Below are 8502 nucleotides of genomic sequence, written 5' to 3' on the forward strand. Positions count from 1 at the left end.
ATCGAGGTTGCACCCATCATCACAGTGGGTGAGGAATGGGAACGGTGCTCAGCTTTACATGTGGGGCATGTTTTCTGTGAGATGCAGGGAGGTGCAAGCAACCTTCAGCTGCAGGAAAGCAATTTTCTCCTGGGTGTCTCAGTCACCTGAGCAGAGATGTGTGCCTGAAATCTGCCCTGCTTGTTCTCTGCATACATCAGGAGCAGTCTAAGGGCTTTTATAAAGAAACAGTTCATAAGCACAGTTATGAATTTAACTTCATATAGCACCTCAAGGTAACGTTGTTGATGCAACCAAAGTATTCTGGTTCTATTCATGCAAACACAGTGCTTCACAGGGCTGAGGCCTTACTCTTGTGTGCATACCCTGTAAGGAGGTAGTTTCTTCCTTTCCCCATAAGCTGGTAGTTGGCCTATGTCCTGGACGATGCAGGTTTGCGTTTTCAGTTTGTTATTATAAAACTATTATTCATGTGATTGTCTGTATAGTGTGTGTTTAGAAAGTGCCCTTGTGTTTAGGCCATTTTTATCTTCAAAATATACCACACTCAAATTCATATGAACTCCAGAAAGCAATGCGTGCTATCATTGCATGCCACTACATTGTTACAGTGGTGGAAAAAAACACATATGAGCAGACCTGTATAACGATGGGCTTTTAATTTCTTTTTTTTTTTTAATGTGCTATTGGTGTTAATTTCTGTGTGCCTGTAATGTTTGTGTTCACTGTAACTGAACAATAGAACTTTGTTTTTGTTCTTCGTGTAAATTAAAAACATCTGTTCTCTTTATACGAAAAGTTGTTTTTTGAAAGAAGCTGGTCTGATCTAACTAAATACCAATGCTGTGTCCACAATGAGTTACTATTAATATTTGGGAAAGGCAACCATCCAAAGCAAGTGTAATGTCAAATCACTGGCGGGAGTGCATATTTATTGCTAGAAGTGACAGATAAAAATGCAGAGGTTACAAAAACAAAATTCTTGCGGATGACTAATGATGCATATATATGCCCCCAATGCCCCATCACCACATTTACAATTGGCAGGGTGTTCTCTGCGGCCTCTGCTCCCCAGGATTAATCGACAAGAGGCAAGTAGCTGGCACCCTCCCTGGGGGAATGGCTCTGCTCCACCTTCCCTCCAGCAGACCCCGAATAGAGTGACCTTCAGAGCCTGCTGGAATCCTTTCCATCTATTTAAGTTGTCTGACTTTTCCCCCCACCTCTCTCTGGTATTTGGGACTATTTCCCAATGAAGGTATGTGACTTTTTGTGCAGGTGGAGGAGATGGAGCACCCCATGCGTGGTCTTACAGTGCCTGTGATGCCGGCACAGTGGTTGTCTTTGGAGTTGGCTGTGAAGTCTCGATATGAAGGAGCTGGCAGCCTAAGACTGGAGCCTGTCATCCTCCTCCTGAGGAGCATGCAGTGGTCTGCACCCAGCAGTGGTACAGTGGAGCAGCTGGGGACTATTTCAGGGAAATACATACATTACTGGTGGCAGAACTGGGGTCTTAGAAGTCTAAAACTGTCTGCCTAAGAGGTTCGGTAGTGTCACTGAAGTGTTTGACTGCCTCAGAGACTATGAAGTTATCCTCACAGACAGACATCTTGGGAAGGAAATACATATAATTAACATTTCTGGAGAGGTAAAGGACAGCTCTATTTAGCACAGTTTTTGCTTAAATCTCATTTATCTCAATAAGATAACCAAGAGTGAAGAAGAAAAAGTGGATATTTAATTGATATTATTAATATCCATCTCTTTCTACAATGTCTTTCCTCCTCTGGCAGTTTCCCCCTGTCCCTTACCTTCCCACCCACACCTGTTCCTGCTGCAGCTCATGGGGCTGGGGAAGCCACCTCACATGGAGGCCAGCTACCATCAGCCCGTTGGTGCTATTTCCCCTCCGTGTCAGGCACCACTGGCTGTCTCCAGGATCCAGCTGAGTTCAGAACTTGCTGAGTCACATTTTCACCACAAAACGCTCATGTGCTTCCCGAGAGTCACACTGTTCTAGGCACGGCTTGGCTGGAGAGGAGCAGACAGCTCTCACCCTGAAGCTCATCCAGGAATGCTGGCAAGGAGTTGCTTTTTATTTCCTATCTCGAGTTACCGCAACACGGTTAGGACTACAAAAGCCTGAAATCCCTGGCAAGCTAACGCTGTACATCTGTCTAAGATGACGGCCAGCATGGACAACTGTGGGCTTCGGCCCATGACCAGGATGAAGCACTTTGCTCCTTGCTGAGCAGCTGTCATTAACAGTGATCTGTGAGGTTTCTTCCTGATTTCGCCTCGTGATTTGTGTGGCTGCCTTACTCTCTTGCAGGATCTTCACACTTGTCTTTTTGGCTGCGGAGGGAATCCACCACCCCGAGCCACGTGTTTATTGTTCTCATCATTGCACTGCAAGAAAGACTTTGAGGCCCTGGAGTGTGTCCAGAGAAGGGCAACAAAGCTGTGCAGGGTCTGGAACACAAGTCTGATGGAGAGCAGCTGAGGGAACTGGGATTGTTCAGTCTGGAGAAGAGAAGGCACAGAGGAGACCTTATTGCTCCCTACAACTGCTTTGATGGAGGTTGTAGTGAGGTGGTTGTCAGCCTTTTCTCCCAGATAACAGCAATAGAACTAGAGGGAATGGCCTCAAGTTGCACCAGGGGAGGTTCAGGTTGGGTGTTAGGAAAAATTTCTTCTCAGAAAGAGTGATGAGGCATTGACACAGGCTGCCCATGGAGATGGCGGGGTCACCATTCCTGGAGGTGTTTAAGGAAATGGTACTTGTGGTGGATTAGCAGGTAGTGCTTAAAGAGTTGCTTCAGAAGAGCTGTAATTGACCAGGCTCAGACTCCTGGTGAGTGGAGGTCTGACAGGAGGAGATCTGCGGATTCATTGTCTCAAATTGCTGGCAGTTCGTGGCTTTCACAATGGTGGAAATCGGTGAGTGAAAATCCAGTGCCACGCTGGAGCAAATGGGTCTTCCTCTGTGTTTCATGAGTGATCTGTCAGGCTCATCCCTTTGTGCCTGGCTCGCAAGAATCTGCCTGAGGTGCAGTGTCACCCCCCTCCCCCCGCCGACCCACTGCAGTGAACTCTGCGGGTTTTCACTTTTCATCTGTGCTTTCCTGTCCCTAGTGCACTTTTGTTGTATGTGCTTTTTTTCCTTGTTCCCATTAGGTGTCTCCCTTTTCCTCCTTTTCAACCAGCCGGTGCCGTGCGTGTTCTGACAGATGATCACCCTTTACAGCACTGGTCCAACCTGGGGCACCCAGTGCAGTGTTGGGGTTGGAGACCCTCTGCCACGACATCCCCCTGTGTTACAGCTGCACGAGGAAAACAAATGCCAGAGGGTTCCCTGTAATCAAGCAGTGCACAAAGGAACGTGCCCCCTCCCCAGATCCTCATGTGACGTGATGGCAATGATATTTCTGAACCTCTGCATGTGGGAAGAAAGCCCCTGTCAGGCACCTGTGCCAATGGGATACAGAATTCTCCCTGAGCCGGTATTAATACCTGTTAATGCTACTTTACTGGGAGTCTTTTGACTGTCCCTTCTGTAGCTGATTTCAGTTTGTATCTCTGCTTTTATCAGCTGGATCCTTGTGTATCTCCTGTGACATTTCATAGAGCTGTCTATAATAAGCCAGGTTTTGTGATCTCTTGACACTGGGCTCACATTCCCAATGATCCAATACTATCTAATGCACGTTGGGAAGCCAATAGCAAGTACAGAACCCTCCATGCTCTATCATTCAATGGCTTGCTCCAAGGACATCCAGAAAGCACCCTGCTCATGGCTTTTGTATGTCACTAAGCCCTTTAAAGCTGATTGCATTATTTTATTCTTATTCACATTCAGCACTGAACCCACCACTGCCACTCTTGCAGTGTGTACACCTAGGTCATCTTATCATCCTTTTGCAGAGATGGGGATGTAAGCTTAAGACAATATTCTATGTCTTGGGTCCTGGAGAGGGACTTTCTTTTCTTTCTTTTGGTTCTGGGCTTGGTCTCCTATAGCTGGTATTGGTGTAAGCTCAGCTGTCCCACAAGTGGGGGGTTGTGCCAGATGCAGCTGCATCTATAATCTTTGGAATAGGCTGACATGTACAGATCATGTTGCATCTGGTCTCTGTGGCTTGGGTAACCTACCAAAGGTCGCACAGCTGAGGCTGGGAAGCAGTCCAGCTCTCCTGCCTCTGATCTCTGAGATCCAGCTTTTACAACTGCTTCCTCTACCACAGAGTGGCATTGATGAGTTAAGTCATTAATGTCAAGAGAGGTAACAGATGTAGCCAGGTTGGCGAGACGTGGAATACAAGGTGGTTGGAAAACTGGACTAATGTGCTCAAAAGTGAATGCTAATGAGTGGAAATGTGGCTGATGGTCAGTGCTGAGTCGCATTCCTTGGCTGTTGGTGCTGGAGCAAGTCAACACCTTCATCACCGTGCAGGGTGATGAGATGGCTAGCACCTCAGTGACCTGTAGATGATAACCAACTGAGAGGGGCAGTGAGTGCACTGAAGCCTTGACTGTTATGCAAGGAGGCATGACAAGCTGAAGAATCATAGAATGGCTTGGATGAGACCTTAAATTTCATCTAGTTCCAACCCCCCTCCTGTGGACAGGGCCCTGTCCAACCTGGCCTTGAACACTCCCAAGGATGGGGCATTTGCAACTTCTTTGGGTAAAGAAACAGGCCTACAGGAACCTCAGGGAGCTCAGCAAACCCATATGTGCTCAGCCAAGGACAGTGGGCTGCAGCAATGCTGTACAACATAAGGCTGAGAGCTAGGTTTGCTCAACTTAGAAAACAGGCTAAAGGGGGAGTTAACTGTTGTGTCCAACTGCCCAAAGGAGGGTTGCAGAGAATGGAGAGCCAGGCTTTTCTCAGGTGTTCACAGCAAGAGGACAGGAGGCAAGAGTCACAATATGCAGCAAGTGAAATCCTGACTGAATGTAAGGAAAAGAAACCATAATCAGTGGTTAACCACCAGCGTAATTGCCCTGCCCAGAAAGGTTGTACAGTTTCCATCTCCTGAAGATTTTCAAAACATGACTGAACAAAAGCCTTGGGCAACCTGATCTAACTTTGAAGCTCTGAGCCTGAGTTCTGACCAGATGACTTTCAGAGATGCTGTTCAACTCCATTCATTCCTCGACTCTACAATAGCTGGATATCTTCAGTATAATTCCTGCTGTATTTCCCCAATGAACTGAACTGAATCCCTCATCATTATTTTTTTCACAGGCACACCTTTTATAACCACCACATATATCACAAAAGAACTGAACACTGAAAGGAAAAACTGAAGCAAAGTAGTATGAGAGAGCTACACAGAACCTCCAGTGTTTCAAAGCTGCTGGTTCCTGCTAGTGTTGGCATGAGAGGAAGCATAAAGTGGATTAAGTGCAAGGGCAAACAGTCTGAGGCATTCTGCTCGCAGAGTCTCCTGTCATCCTCCTGCTTTTCAACATGATGACGATCCAAGCTGTGCAGAGTCTTGGATATAGCTCCAAGCACTGAATCACTTTGACTCCCCTCCCTCCCCTGCAATGATCACACATAGAAACAGACATGACTGAGACTCAGCCAGTTTCTAGAAGGAAAGTCACTTTTCAACACAATCTTCCATGGAAAGGGATTGTTTAGTTGTGTCGTGTAACAAACACCCCAATGGCCTGATGACAAACACTTGTCAAGCTGAGTTTCCTTCCTCAGACTTGGGGTTAGGATACTGTACTTGCTGCAAAAGGATGTTCATAGCCTTGAAATGGGATTAGTCCCTTGATACCCTTCCTCCATAGTTCCCACTCACATTCAGTATCAAAAAAGTAACAAATATGTTGTCCCTGATGCCAGAACTGTACCTTCATAAGGTAATTTTAATATGGTACAAAACTTTCTGTATTAGAATATTAAGGCTGCAAAGTGAAATTCTCTCAGTGATGTAATATTAACTCTGTTCTCTTATGTGTGAGTGCAAGTTGCTTGTACTCCTCTGCTTTGGAAAATATGGCTCTTTGAATTTCACAGACAATGTGTTAGTACAGTCAGGCAGGAGATCTGAAGTGAGAGATTAGTGGCATGGGTACAACAACAACAACAACAGCTTAGATTTACAAGTGTAGATACATTTCTGTGTAAATGCATTTCTGTACTTTGGCCCTAGCCCTACTTGTACGTGGACCATGGTCTTCATCCTTGGCTGGACAAGAGGTAATGGCTTTAAATTAAGCCAGGGGAGATTCAGGTTGGACGTTAGGAAAAACTTCTCAGAAAGAGTGGTGATGCATGGACACAGGCTGCTCAGGGTGGTGGTGGAGTTGGCATCCCTGGAAGTGTTCAAGAAAGGATAGAGGTGGCACTGAGTTATGTGGTCTCGGATGGTCATAGGCACGGGCTGTTGGTTGGACTAGATGATCTTAGTGGTCTTTTCAACCTTAATGATTCTCTGCTTCTATGATCCTCAGCTTTGATCATGTTTTCCTTGACTTGTACTATTCTACCAACCTGCATCTGCTCTGCCTGCTTCCATCCCATAGTGCCTCCTTGCCTTTATATTCAGTATTAATCCTGCTTTTCTTTAGCTCCATGGCTTTACCTCATTCTGTCTCTTGGATGTACAGTGTAGGTTAGATCATCTCTTTGACTTGCAAACTCTCCCTATATTCTGCCACAGTCGATTCCTGTACTGTCTGACCCCATTTTGCCTTAATTTTCATCACCAATTTCAGTCTGGCTGAGCCAGTAGGCAGACCGGTGTTTCTTAAGCAGAGCTGTTTTCCTCAGGCTGTGAGCTAGAGAAACACTTCAGATGTCCTTAAATCTATCCCCCTAGGCATACTTAAGCACGTTCTCCTGTTGCCCTGAGCAAGGAGGATGCCTGCTGTGGAGGGAGGCAGGATTGCCTAGTGAGTTGATTTAGACTCCTAAGCAATGTGGAATAATTCAGGGTCTCGGCAGGACTGATGCTAAATCACAGATGAAAACAGCAATCTGTCAGCAGCGTGCTTCCTGTTTTTGTTGTGGCCCAGATGATTTTGCTGCTGAAAAGCCAGAAGTGACACATATGAGGAAAAGATAGCAATAAATACAGGTCAGGGGAACTATTCAGTATTGTAAATTGTAAAGCACCAGAAATTAAAAGCCAGAGTGAGCCTAGGGATAATCGACCCTAGAAACTGGTGATATGGCATAATCTGGGGAAAAAGGATTTGGAACCAGCTAAACTAAACAGCCATGCCTTAGGCTGGAATTAGCACTTTGCCCTCACTTGCACTTAGTGTCATATTTAATCCAAGATCTGCATCAAAACGGTTTCAGCTGTGTTGGCCAGATTTTAAGACCTCAATAATCATTGTTTCCTTGCACCTCTGGTGTTGGGCTATTGTTAGGTTTGTTTTTCTTTGCTCTTGCACAGTTTGACCTTTTACCTCCTCCAACCAGCCTTAAAATCATTTTTAAAGCAATATTTCTCAGGCTTTAGAGATGTTTGAGCAGATTTTCTCATTTGGAGTGAGTCTGCTCGAAGCTGCATCAGGTCTGTGTCCATCCTACCTGGGGAATATGAGCAGCTTCAGGCACTGAAAGATAGCAGCTCTGTGGTTAGCATGAACAGTTTCAAGTGATAATTACAACTATTTCTTACCCTTCTTACCTAGGGGAATTGAACTGCTGCACTCTGCTGCCTTGCTCCTTTTAAAGCATTTGATTTTCACAATTTTGATGTTTTGCTCCAACATCCTCATTGCACGTGTGCCAAATAATCCCACCTTAACAAGCTTGTTTGGCTCCAGAAGGACGGTTTGTGTGCTTCAAGTTATAGAATCATTACAGAACTATTTGACTTGTAAGGGACCCTTAAAGGTTGTCTTGTCCAACTGCCCTGCAATGAACAGGGACACCTACAGCTCCATCAGGTGCTCAGAGCCCTGTCCAGCCTGACCTTGAGTGTCTCCAGGGATGGGGCATCCACTGCAAACCTAGGCAACATGTTCCAATACCTCACCGCCGTTATTGCAAAAAACTTCTTCCTTATATTCAGTCTAAATCTCCCCTCTTTTTGTTTCAAACTGTTTCCCCTTGTCCTGTCACAACAGACCCTGCTAGATGCGTGCTTGAGTCCTTTGACCAGGCTTTACCTTGGGTTACCATCAAGAAAACTGATGAAAATCTATTCAGGGAGTATAAAAAATTAATGAAGCATATGCCTACCAGTCATTGATTTTATGAACACTCTTATAATAAGCGTTCTTGGCAAAACCTATGACCCAGCTGTGCCACTTCTGCTGTGGTACTTCTGTGCCTGGATCCATCCTGCCTAGCTGAGTCTCTGTAGCCAGAGCAGAAGATGTCTGTATGGTTATGAGTAAAACCCTTGCACCCCAAACTCCCCTTGACTTGAGCTGGTTGTTCAGGGTCCTGGTCCTGCTGCAGCTCCTGAACCAGAGCCACGGGCTCGTGCGGGGCTGCGGGTGACTGCAGCCGTCTGTCCTCTG

This window comes from Cyrtonyx montezumae, unplaced genomic scaffold (assembly GCF_038088225.1).
Source record: "Cyrtonyx montezumae isolate F1298 unplaced genomic scaffold, pur_monq_1.0 scaffold_13, whole genome shotgun sequence".
Classification (NCBI taxonomy): domain Eukaryota; kingdom Metazoa; phylum Chordata; class Aves; order Galliformes; family Odontophoridae; genus Cyrtonyx; species Cyrtonyx montezumae.